Source organism: Pinus tabuliformis, chromosome 3_1, assembly GCF_031772625.1.
Source record: "Pinus tabuliformis cultivar Carrire ecotype Pingquan chromosome 3_1, CPIR1, whole genome shotgun sequence".
Taxonomy (NCBI): domain Eukaryota; kingdom Viridiplantae; phylum Streptophyta; class Pinopsida; order Pinales; family Pinaceae; genus Pinus; species Pinus tabuliformis.
Window position 1 is genome coordinate 609194298 of NC_142301.1, and position 10456 is coordinate 609204753.

The window sequence follows — 10456 nt, forward strand, 5'->3', positions numbered from 1 at the left end:
GGAGTTGCATGATCTAAGAGAGAAACTTTGGAAAGAACAAGAGCTGCACCAATTGGAGAAGGAAGCGCAGCAGCAGTAGATACAGCAAGGGGCGCATCATGTGCAAACAGACAAAGTAGCGCCCATGCAAGTAGTTGATTCATCTGAACAGCTAGCATCAGGCCAACAAGCTGAATCGTCACAGGGGTAAGACTTTTCTAATGAGATAGAATAGGCGATTAAATAATTGGATGCAGACATGGAGCAGTAGGAGTTGGAACAGGACACCGACCTCATGCCTCACCATAAAGAAGTCGACTCACCTACTTCAATGCATCCAGATGATGAGAAAGTCTCAAATGACCAAGGAGGCACTAAGATCCTCGGTGGTTAGCTGGAAGCAGAGATGCACAACATCTCCTTTGACAAATCTCATCACAGAGTTGTGCAATCTCAGAGAGTACTGACTCCGGAGGACCAAACATCCCCTGCGCAAGTTGAATAACGAGTGATCGTGACTGATGTGCACAAGAATCCAGCTGCTTTGGCTGATGCAACCAAAGTGTATGCCAAAGCCACTAGCTCAAGTGTTCAGTTCCTCATAGCAAAGAATGAGCGAATGGCAAAGGAAATACAGGTGGCCAAGCAAGGAGGAGACTTGGTAACAATGTATGCCCAGGCTAAACTGAAGAAAGCAATACTAGATGAAGTATTGTCCCTTGATATAGTTATACGAGTATTGTACTCCAAGTTTGGTACCATGCACTAAGCAGTCGTCCATCTCCACAAATGGCAACAGCGATGTGCAAGAAGAGCACGCATCTTGAAGAACATACATGTTGTTGTTGATAACATGCAAGCATGGATGATGAAGTACAAGGGAGCCCCGCTTCACTTACCAAAGATGATGAGGGCCAATGCGGTCGAGCTGCAAGCACGTATCTGGAGTCAGATCCAGAACTATGAGGACCTACCACAACTCATCACTAGCATACAGGCTTCCCATGCACGAGTATTCAAGAGCATGGATGTTGTGGAGCACACACATATGATCCCATCACTTGGGATTCTCACCCAGGCGAAGACAAAGAAGCAGATCTGACATGAGATTTACTCGTACTTTGACGAGTTGATGTGCATCGCCACCTGCCCAGACTTGCCTATCAGTCCAGACATCATGCACAAGTATGTTGCTAGTCCGGCCACATTGAAGGCAATGATGCGCATGCTTTCAGACGAGTTGGATAGAGGAGCTCGAGCAGTGTACCTGAATGCTATGGAGGCAAGGTTCAGGTTTCAGATAGATGTCATAGCGGAACACACGGACACTATCAAGGACTACCAATCTTGGCATCAATATGTTATTGTTGATTAGCATGAGGATGTCGAGCAGTTGGACTTCTATAGTTGTCTAAGTCAGAATGATGTCTAGTTTGGCTTGTTCAAGCCATTGTTCACATGGGTACATGTGCATTGTAATGTTGAGTCATGTCAAGTGTAATTCAAGTGTCAATAGTGGATGTAACAGTCATAGAGTAGGTGAAGAGTCATGAGGGTAGTTGAATGGTCACAAAGGGGAATGTCAAGGGTCACCCCACCCTTTGCTATAAATAGTACCTCATAACTCATTGTATAGGGTTTTGGTCAGCCAAGCTTCTATTAAGACTATCTTGAAGAAATCTTGGACAATATTGTAACACACCTTTGCTTCTCCACTGCACGGAGCTAGTACATCTCTTCGGAGAAGGCAGATGTGGTTGTAGCATTTCACTAATGGGGCTAGCAGGTTTACATGGATGTATTGTATGATTGGAACTTACACTTCTTTATATAATAAGAGCTAGCACATTTTCATGCATATTTTGTGATTGTAGTTGGACTGTTCCGGTTGCCTTAATGATATATGTTGTTTAACTTACGTATTTGTGTGCGAACTGATTCGTATGAAGTTATATGAATCTTGTTGCAAATGTGTTTTTGGTTTAACCATCACTTTGGATTGTCGACTGCTCTGCTGTCCAGCTTGTGATGCATCTTCGCTTGTGTGTTCCCTTCCCAGCTGAGTATTGATACGGGTTGTCAAGGGGCGCACTCATCCCACCCCCTTTGTGTTAGAGCCTCTCATACACCTTCCTTGACTCACTGCAGCGGTCACACCCTTGCTACTGACAGATTTATCTTACTTGCCTCTATGTGACATCGCGGTCAAGGCATTACCTTACGACCCACTGCTAGGACTCCTACACCAAATAGTCTGAGGTCTAATTGGGACTTCTTACTAGGGAGATCCCCTTGACATGTTGGCGGATCCAGCACCATCAACGGGCTAGAATGAATCAACCAACAGCGGGTGTCCTCCTCTTCAGTCTAAATATTAGCCTTAGTTTGAGCCTCCACGTCATCATCCCACCCAGTGAAATCCTCAAATGAAATAGTTCTCCTCTATGGGCCTAAACCTAGTTTTCTTAGGAAGAAATATGAAGTATATGGAAACGGGTTCACAGGACTACTAGACAATGATGAATACTTATATGTGTCTGCAATGATTGTATTGAATTTCAATGCTCATAAAAAATAAGACTTCTTTAGGGAGATGGATTTCCATTCCCACGCGTCCTTTGATTTTCCTTAGTGTATTCTCTCCTCTGCATGCACATTCTCCTCTTCCCACACATTCTCTTCTCCCTCTCGAATTCCTTTGTTTGCTCGAATTCTTCCTCTGTGTTTTTCGTCCTCCCCTACTACCTCTCTAGTGTATCTCTGTCCTGATTTCCTTTATAATACTTCAGACACTTCCCCTATAGTTGCTCACATTTTTTCCTTTCTTCTCTTCCTAGTATGTATTCCCTTTCCTATTGTTGATGGCACCATCAGGTAGTTTATTTTCCTATTCAGGCAGAATCTCCCAAACCAATCAAAATTGTGCCACATCTCTTTGTCTCTAAATTTTTATATTTTATTAATTTCTTGTTGTAATGGGTGGCAAACTCACCCCTGCATACCTCCATCCATCAATGGGTTTCCCTATGAATCATGATGTGGTCATTCAACCCTTGTTGCACACTTGTCAACCTCCATGGATGTGAGTAAACAATAAAAATCCCAAGCAATAATCCCCCTCAACTCTAGAAATTTATGTCCCTAGATTCAACCCATTTTTTATTTATTATGAAAATAATTGCATTGATTACAATGGTGGAGAAATGACCAGGTGCTGTCACAAATACTCCTTTTTATTCTTGTAATTATCCTTCTAGTTGTTGTTTTTGTTCTTTAGTACACCCCTCCAAGGATGCCTTTGCACTTACTCACTCCTCACTAGATTAATTTTCTCTTAAGGAGAGTAAAATATATTTCTTGATGGAAATTGGCTTCTTGAATTGGTTGGCACTTAGCAGCGAAATCCCGGACTTGCCCTTGTGTGTGTTTGTGATGAAGGATTCCCCATCCTTGATGAGGCAATACTAAATGACCCTTCGCATGAAGATTTCATCCCTCATATACATGTATGGACTCCCAAACAAAACTCAACATATATCAAGTGGTACTACATCCAATTTTACTTCATCAATATAATTAACACTTATAGAAAATTTTATTATGCACTATTTTATTACCTTGATTTGTGCATCCTTGCTTGCACATCCTAATGGATATGGGTTAGGATGCATGCAAATCTCCAATCCAAGTTTTTTGACCTGATTTTCTATTATAAGATTTACTTGTGAACTTGAGTTGAATAGAACATCTATCTTAGTCTTCTTGACCTAGATCTTACTGTGGAAGAGTCTAGTCTTCTCCTTCTCTTCTTGGTGATGAAGGCTACCTAGATTCACCTCCTTATGTAGTGATGTGCAAACAATATTCTTATCCACATCAGAGCTACTTTCAACCTAATTGCTTGAATACATGTTTAGAAGATTATTTTTTTTTAGTCCTTCATGTAGTTCTTCAACTTCACCATTCTTCTGTTCAAATCTAGATGTAATTTATAGCACTTCTCTTCACTGTGACCATCAATGTTGCATTAGTTACAATGGTTGCTAGGATCCTTGCATTGATGTGAAATGGTTGTATTATTATCCTTCCTACCTTTTCGCTTCTTCTTTCCCTCCTTGGAAGCTTCCAGGTTCTCTTGATGTTTTGAACCACTTGAATGCCATTTCTTTTGGCCTATGGTTTCTAGATATTATTCCTATACACATTCCTCATCCACCGTTCTTGGCTTCAAAAGCATCACTTACTTTTATATAATTGTGTAGACCACCAAATACTTGAGGAGTACATTTCGGCTCTAGGGAGAAATATCGAATGTGATGGCCATCTTCCTAAAATCAATGGTGTGTTCTTGTACACTCTACCCCTACCTATGCTTGAAGTAGTGGTATCAAATCCATTGGTCCTCTGCATACATGATAGGGTAGAAATGGATCATAATGAGGGTTTTGAAGTCCTCCCACTTAGTTACTAGCAAGTCACCCTCCAACCTAAGTGTTTCCATATGGCTTTCCCACTAGGTTAGAGCATGGTCCTTCAACTTTAGTTTAGCAAATGATATTTTTTGACCTCATCTATATCGTGAACTCGAAGTTAAACTTCTAATGAATACAACCAATGATTCAATTTAAACACATCAATCTTACCTTGGTATGACTTTATGTCCACTACTGCTTCCATCTTAAATAGGGATTATGAATGATTAACACCACTAGAACTCGACCTCTCTTTCACAAGTTCTTTCCTTGAATCCTTTTCTAGGCCTTCATGTTCTCTGGATTTCCCCTATAATGTCACCTCTTAGCCTTACAACCTCCATATTCTATGATTCCAAGCTTGTTTGCTAGAGCCACTATAAGGAGGTTCATATTGCGAGTGATATTGGTGACTTGTGCTTCAAGTCTCATGAATATCCCTTTTGTTGGATCATGAGGGTTACTATGAACAAACTCCTTGGCCATGGCTAGGGTTCTACAACTTTCTACTTAAAGTGCTTCCTAAATCCCCTACAACTTCCCACAAAATTCCCAAAGAAACTTGCTCTGATACCAATATTATTTGTAAATTGCCATGGATGTCCACTATAAAAGTTCATTATAATAGATGTGATAAAGTTACTGAAATCTTTTTTGCTAATTTTTCCTTAAATTTCAGATTCTTTAGTTAGTATATTTTTTTCTCAATTAATTGAAATAGTTAAAGCTCAAAAAATAGAAAATACAAAGAAACACTAGCCATCCATAATAGACACAAAGATCTTCCCTAACAGGAAAATGCACTAGTACAAAGAAAGAGGTAATCTCTATGGAGTTACTTCATAACCATGGCTTGTATGGATACTACAAAATCCTAATCCCTTCTCTTTTATTCTTTAATTTGCAACTCCCAGTTGCTATGCTCAATTATGGAACAAAATACAATAGCATAAAATGGAATCCCGACTCCTCCTAGTGGCTTGGTATTTGACATAGCCTGATAGCCAACTAAGAGTAAGGTTTAACTCCTTCATCCCTCAACTAAAGTTATGAGTTTGAACCTTCTAAAATCTTTATCAAAGTCCACATGTGGCTGGCCCCATATGCATGAGTAATAAAAATTGATGTAACATCCACTCATACCATTATGATCAACATTATAAATCAGTTTCTAAAAGATATAATTTTTACATACAAACCCATTTGACAAAATTATTACAACATTGAAAAAATCTCTAAATATAAAACAATACTAACCAATTCAACACCATCTTAAAAAAATATATATTCTCAAAAATCTTCATTCGAAATTTTAAAATACCTCTAAAATTTTTGAAATCTTAATTATCTCAACCTGACGAGTAAAAATAACACTACAAATGAATTAATTCCATTTTTCTTCTTTACAAATAATATTAATATAATACATATCAATACATCCTCGGTTTTATACTTAAACTATATTTCCATTTACAAATAAAACCTTATTTATATTTTATGAAATGGATCTTTACCATCAATATCTTAAATCATTAACTTATTACACATCAAGATTATTTGAAAACGAAAGGACAAACAAATCATTAAAAAAAAATCAATCTTAACTTTTAATTCTAAATATTAAACCCGAAAACTTTCTTGTCAAAGTTTGTTCTTTACTTAAAAATTACAAAATTTATTAATAAGCATTGAAATTTAGTATTTGTATATTCATAAAACATTACGACATTTTGTATTTTTTTATTGAGAGATTATAATTTAAAATATCTAGTTATAGAGATTGTAAAAGGTTCGTACTAAAAAAAAGAGAGATTGTAAAAGGTTGAATATATATTAATTAATTTTAGTTTAAATTATAAAATAAACCATATATATTTCCTTTTGTTACAGTTTTGGTTATATTTTATTTTATTTCATTGCAAAATTTATATCATTTTTTTTGTCATTTAATTTTTCAAAATTTCAATAACAGCATTTATCTTAAAAGAATATTTTTTCTTTTGGACATAATCTCATAATCAAAATTTCCACCATTAAATAGAAAAAGATAAAAAATAGAAAAAGTCATCCATCAGTGTTAGTTAAACAAAACCACAAGAATGTGACCTGCTTTTTATCATTAATTAATTAATTAAGATAAGATTCATCTCCGACCAAGTACTGCAAATTATTCGAATAAATTTGCACGCTGATTGTCACATCTTGCCACGTCATGCGCTATATTGCCCTCCTGGCCATGTTGATTGCTGCGCGCCCCTGTTTGGTATTATATGGAACATATTTCTTGTATCGATTACAAAATTTTGTCAGACTTGTCCTGAACTGAACCCACAGACCAAGTCAATTCGCCTGCGAAAGCCATTAAAATGCACCCTCACTAAGAAAAACAAAAACCCCGAAACCGAGGCTTCCATTACCCTTTCACACAGTCGCAAACGGAGTGAATGAATTCCTTTGGTTGCTTGCGGTTCAAGCTTTAATTTTTCTTTAAAAATGAAAGAAAAATGAAATATGAGGCTTTATTAAACACGCAAGTCACTGGCCGGCAGTTATTGGTATCATGAGCTTCTACTTTGCTGCTGCTGTTTATCAGAGTTCTGGTGCTTTGCTAGGGCTTTCCTAGCATCTGGTTAGGAGCAATCTGTGAATAGGGATACTAGAGAACAAACTAGCTGGAGATTCTTACAGTGTGCTCATGGCAGAGTCTGGCACTGGCACTGGCAAAGCCCGAAGAAGGATGTCTAGGCTTCCCCCAAAGCGCGGAAACATCAAAAGGGAGATATTTTCTTCCATTGGCGCAACAATTCGCGCGTCGCTCAAAAAGGCGGTAACAATTTTGGCCAAAAGCGTTCATTCTTCCTGCAATTCCGGCTGCTGCACTGAAAAGATCTATCCAAGGAATTAATACTGGGGCGGTGAGGCTATGAATTACAGTGAACATTTCAAAAATTTTGTAAATATATACAAGTTATCAATTGTTTTTTAATGTTCTTGTTATCTGTTGCGCTGCTGTTAAGTTCTTCAGACAGGGCATTGCCATGGAAACAGCTCAGGTTCAAGAGATTCAAATCAGTGTAGAGTTTTTGTGTGAGTGAAGTTGTTTGACTTCCCAAAAACTGGTTTCATAACAAAGAGCTGTAATAATATCAGTAGTGTTAAAGTAAGCTAATCCGGTAGCAAATAGTTTCGATTTTCAGATAATTGGTTGGAATTCAACTTAATTTTTAGGCATGGTTAGAATTGAATCTTCATGATTCAAGTCTCAGGTTGGAACTTTACCCAGAATGCCGCACTCTGAGCTGACCCAGATTCTCAAAAAATTGATCAAAGTTCAACTTTATTGGATCGCAGCATTCTGGCAGAGGACGGAAGATTGCTACCTGGTACTTTATCTCTTTAATGTTTTTTCAACTTTCTCGGATCGCAGAATTATGGCAGGGGACGGAAGATTGCTACCTGATACTTTATCTCTTTAAAGATTATGTTGATGTTTTCCCTCCAAAAATTTGTGGGAGGTGAGAAAAAGTGCCATTGTTTTCAAGGTGACTGTGTTACAGTCATGCTTGATTTCTTTTCAAAGAAAATGAAAAATGGTTACTGTTTGTGATCCATAAATTTCTGTATAAGTGGACTGATTATTTTTAATATTTGATTCACGGTAGTTTTCGGATTTTTTTTCAAGAAATTACAAATGGACGGATGTCATGACATGCTTGTAAATCTGGTTTGGATTCCCACATTGTTTGACATACCAGAAACTCAAATTCATCGGCATTTAAAGACTAAAATTTTCCCATGGCATGATTTGTCTTCTCAAACACTAAAATTTGACAAAATTCGTATCAGAGCAGTGGATTTAAGGGGTAAGAGAATGTGTGTCCTTGTTTCTTTCTCGGAAGTCACAGGTTCAAAACCAGAGAGGTAGAGTATGTATGCCTTAATAAACTTAGTAGACTTAGCAATCAAATGGCTAAGCAGCCCTAATATGTAAAATCACGTAAATGTTGAAAGTTTTACATTCAATTCCCACTCACTACTAAAGAAAAGATGGATATACCTAAGAGTTACAATGCCTGAGGTTCACCCTAAGGATTATAGTGATAGAGCACTGTGTTTCTTCCAAAGAATCCTTATCTGATCTTCTAACTCTTCCCTCTCATGAGTAATCTGTCTCACAGAGTTTGGATTATGATCCTCATTTTTTCCTCAACTGCGTTTGGGTGGCCAGAACAAACAACATTTCCTAGTAGATATAGATCCAGCCATAGATGACTAGACTGTCTCTGTGGTTCACTTTCCCCAATCATTCTGTTACCACCAACCCCTGCAATCATTCCCGAATGAGCGTTTCCAAGAACTTGATCACTCTTGTACATCATCCTGTATACTTGTTTATAAGAACTTGCCCCTTATACAATAAAGCTTTCTCCTTGCAAAGATCAGTGGGCATATTTGATATGTTTTAACCAATGAGAAGGAAAATTTGCTCCAGTGGTTTTAACAGATTCTAGAAAGCAAGACAATGCCCAAAGTGAATGATATTCAGAATACAACCGAAGGCAAAATGGTGTGTTTTCTCTGAAAAATCCTGTGACATTATCTGCGTCAATAAAAGCTGTTACACCCACAATTCCTATTAAGGTCTTTACATATAGATTATTTTGAAGCAAGTTTCAGAGAATGGTAGAATTCTTGAAAATAGTTGTTTTCATACTTTATTTCAAAAGAATTAATGTGAATTTCAAAACAAAACATACATTTAGAAAATAGAAAAAAATATTACATTTTTTTTCAGAGAGAAAAAACTTCATGATTTATATTAAGAGAATATAAAAGTCGAGATACATGAGAAGACAAAATGCCTTAGGCGCAGATATTCAGAAATCAGATACTGTCATAGGATCATAGGATCAGAACCGCATGGATGTCAAGAAAGATCAAAACATTGAGCGCATAGCGCCACAAGATCTCCAGGGGAGATATCCAACAAAAGCAAGATATAAAAAGATCTGGATACAACAATAATGCCACATGAGAAGGAAACATATGATGCCAGGACAGATATTAATCCACAGGAGGCATATAGCCCGAAATTTTGATCAAGATGGAGTCAAGGGGCAAACAGGAATTCTGGAAGATGTGTTCATTCCTCCACTTCCAAAGGAACCAGCAAGTAATAACGAAAAGAGAACGCCAGGAGGGGCGTTGCGCGCTCCACCACATGAAACCATCCTGAACAGAAGGAAAAACCCGGTGAGTAAAACCATAATTTAAGGACATCGGGTTCATCCGAGAAAAAAACATTACATGTACAACAGTGATTAAATATATAATTTTAGGATCACAAAACACAGAGAAGTGGAGGTGTCTAATAACACTTTTACTGGGATCTCACTGGTCACCCGGATCAATTTACTTTGAATCTTTAAATCTTTAAAAAAGCTAAATTTCACATGAATATTATGGGCAAAATTATGAGTTCTCATAAAACTGGAGCTTGAAAATTGCTGGTAACTTGACTGAGTCAAGTTTATGAGAACCACCCAAAACACCAAGATGGATCAAATCTCTTGAAATGCAAAGAGATTTGACCCCTCTCCGGGTTTGGTAGATCCTGAATTAAGATGGATCTAAGCTAGTTTAATTCCCCTTTAAATAGGCTATATTCCACATGAATACCATGGGTCAATACCATGGATTCTCGTAAACTTGAAACTGACCAGTTACTTGACCAAGCAAGTTTACCTTAACTAGCCAACAAAATTTAATAAAAATAAAAATAATAACATAGATTTTTTATTTTTATTTATTTTTTTTACTGAGAAAAAAACCATAATTTTTATTCATTAAAAATGATAAAAATTACATTTTGTATAGGCACACAAAACTGTGTGTATACATGAAAATCTCAAAACAAGAGTTTTCTGTGAGAGTCTGTAGAGTCAAATAATGAGACTGTCTGCTGGAGAGTTAGATCTCTATTTATATATCCGTATACATATCAC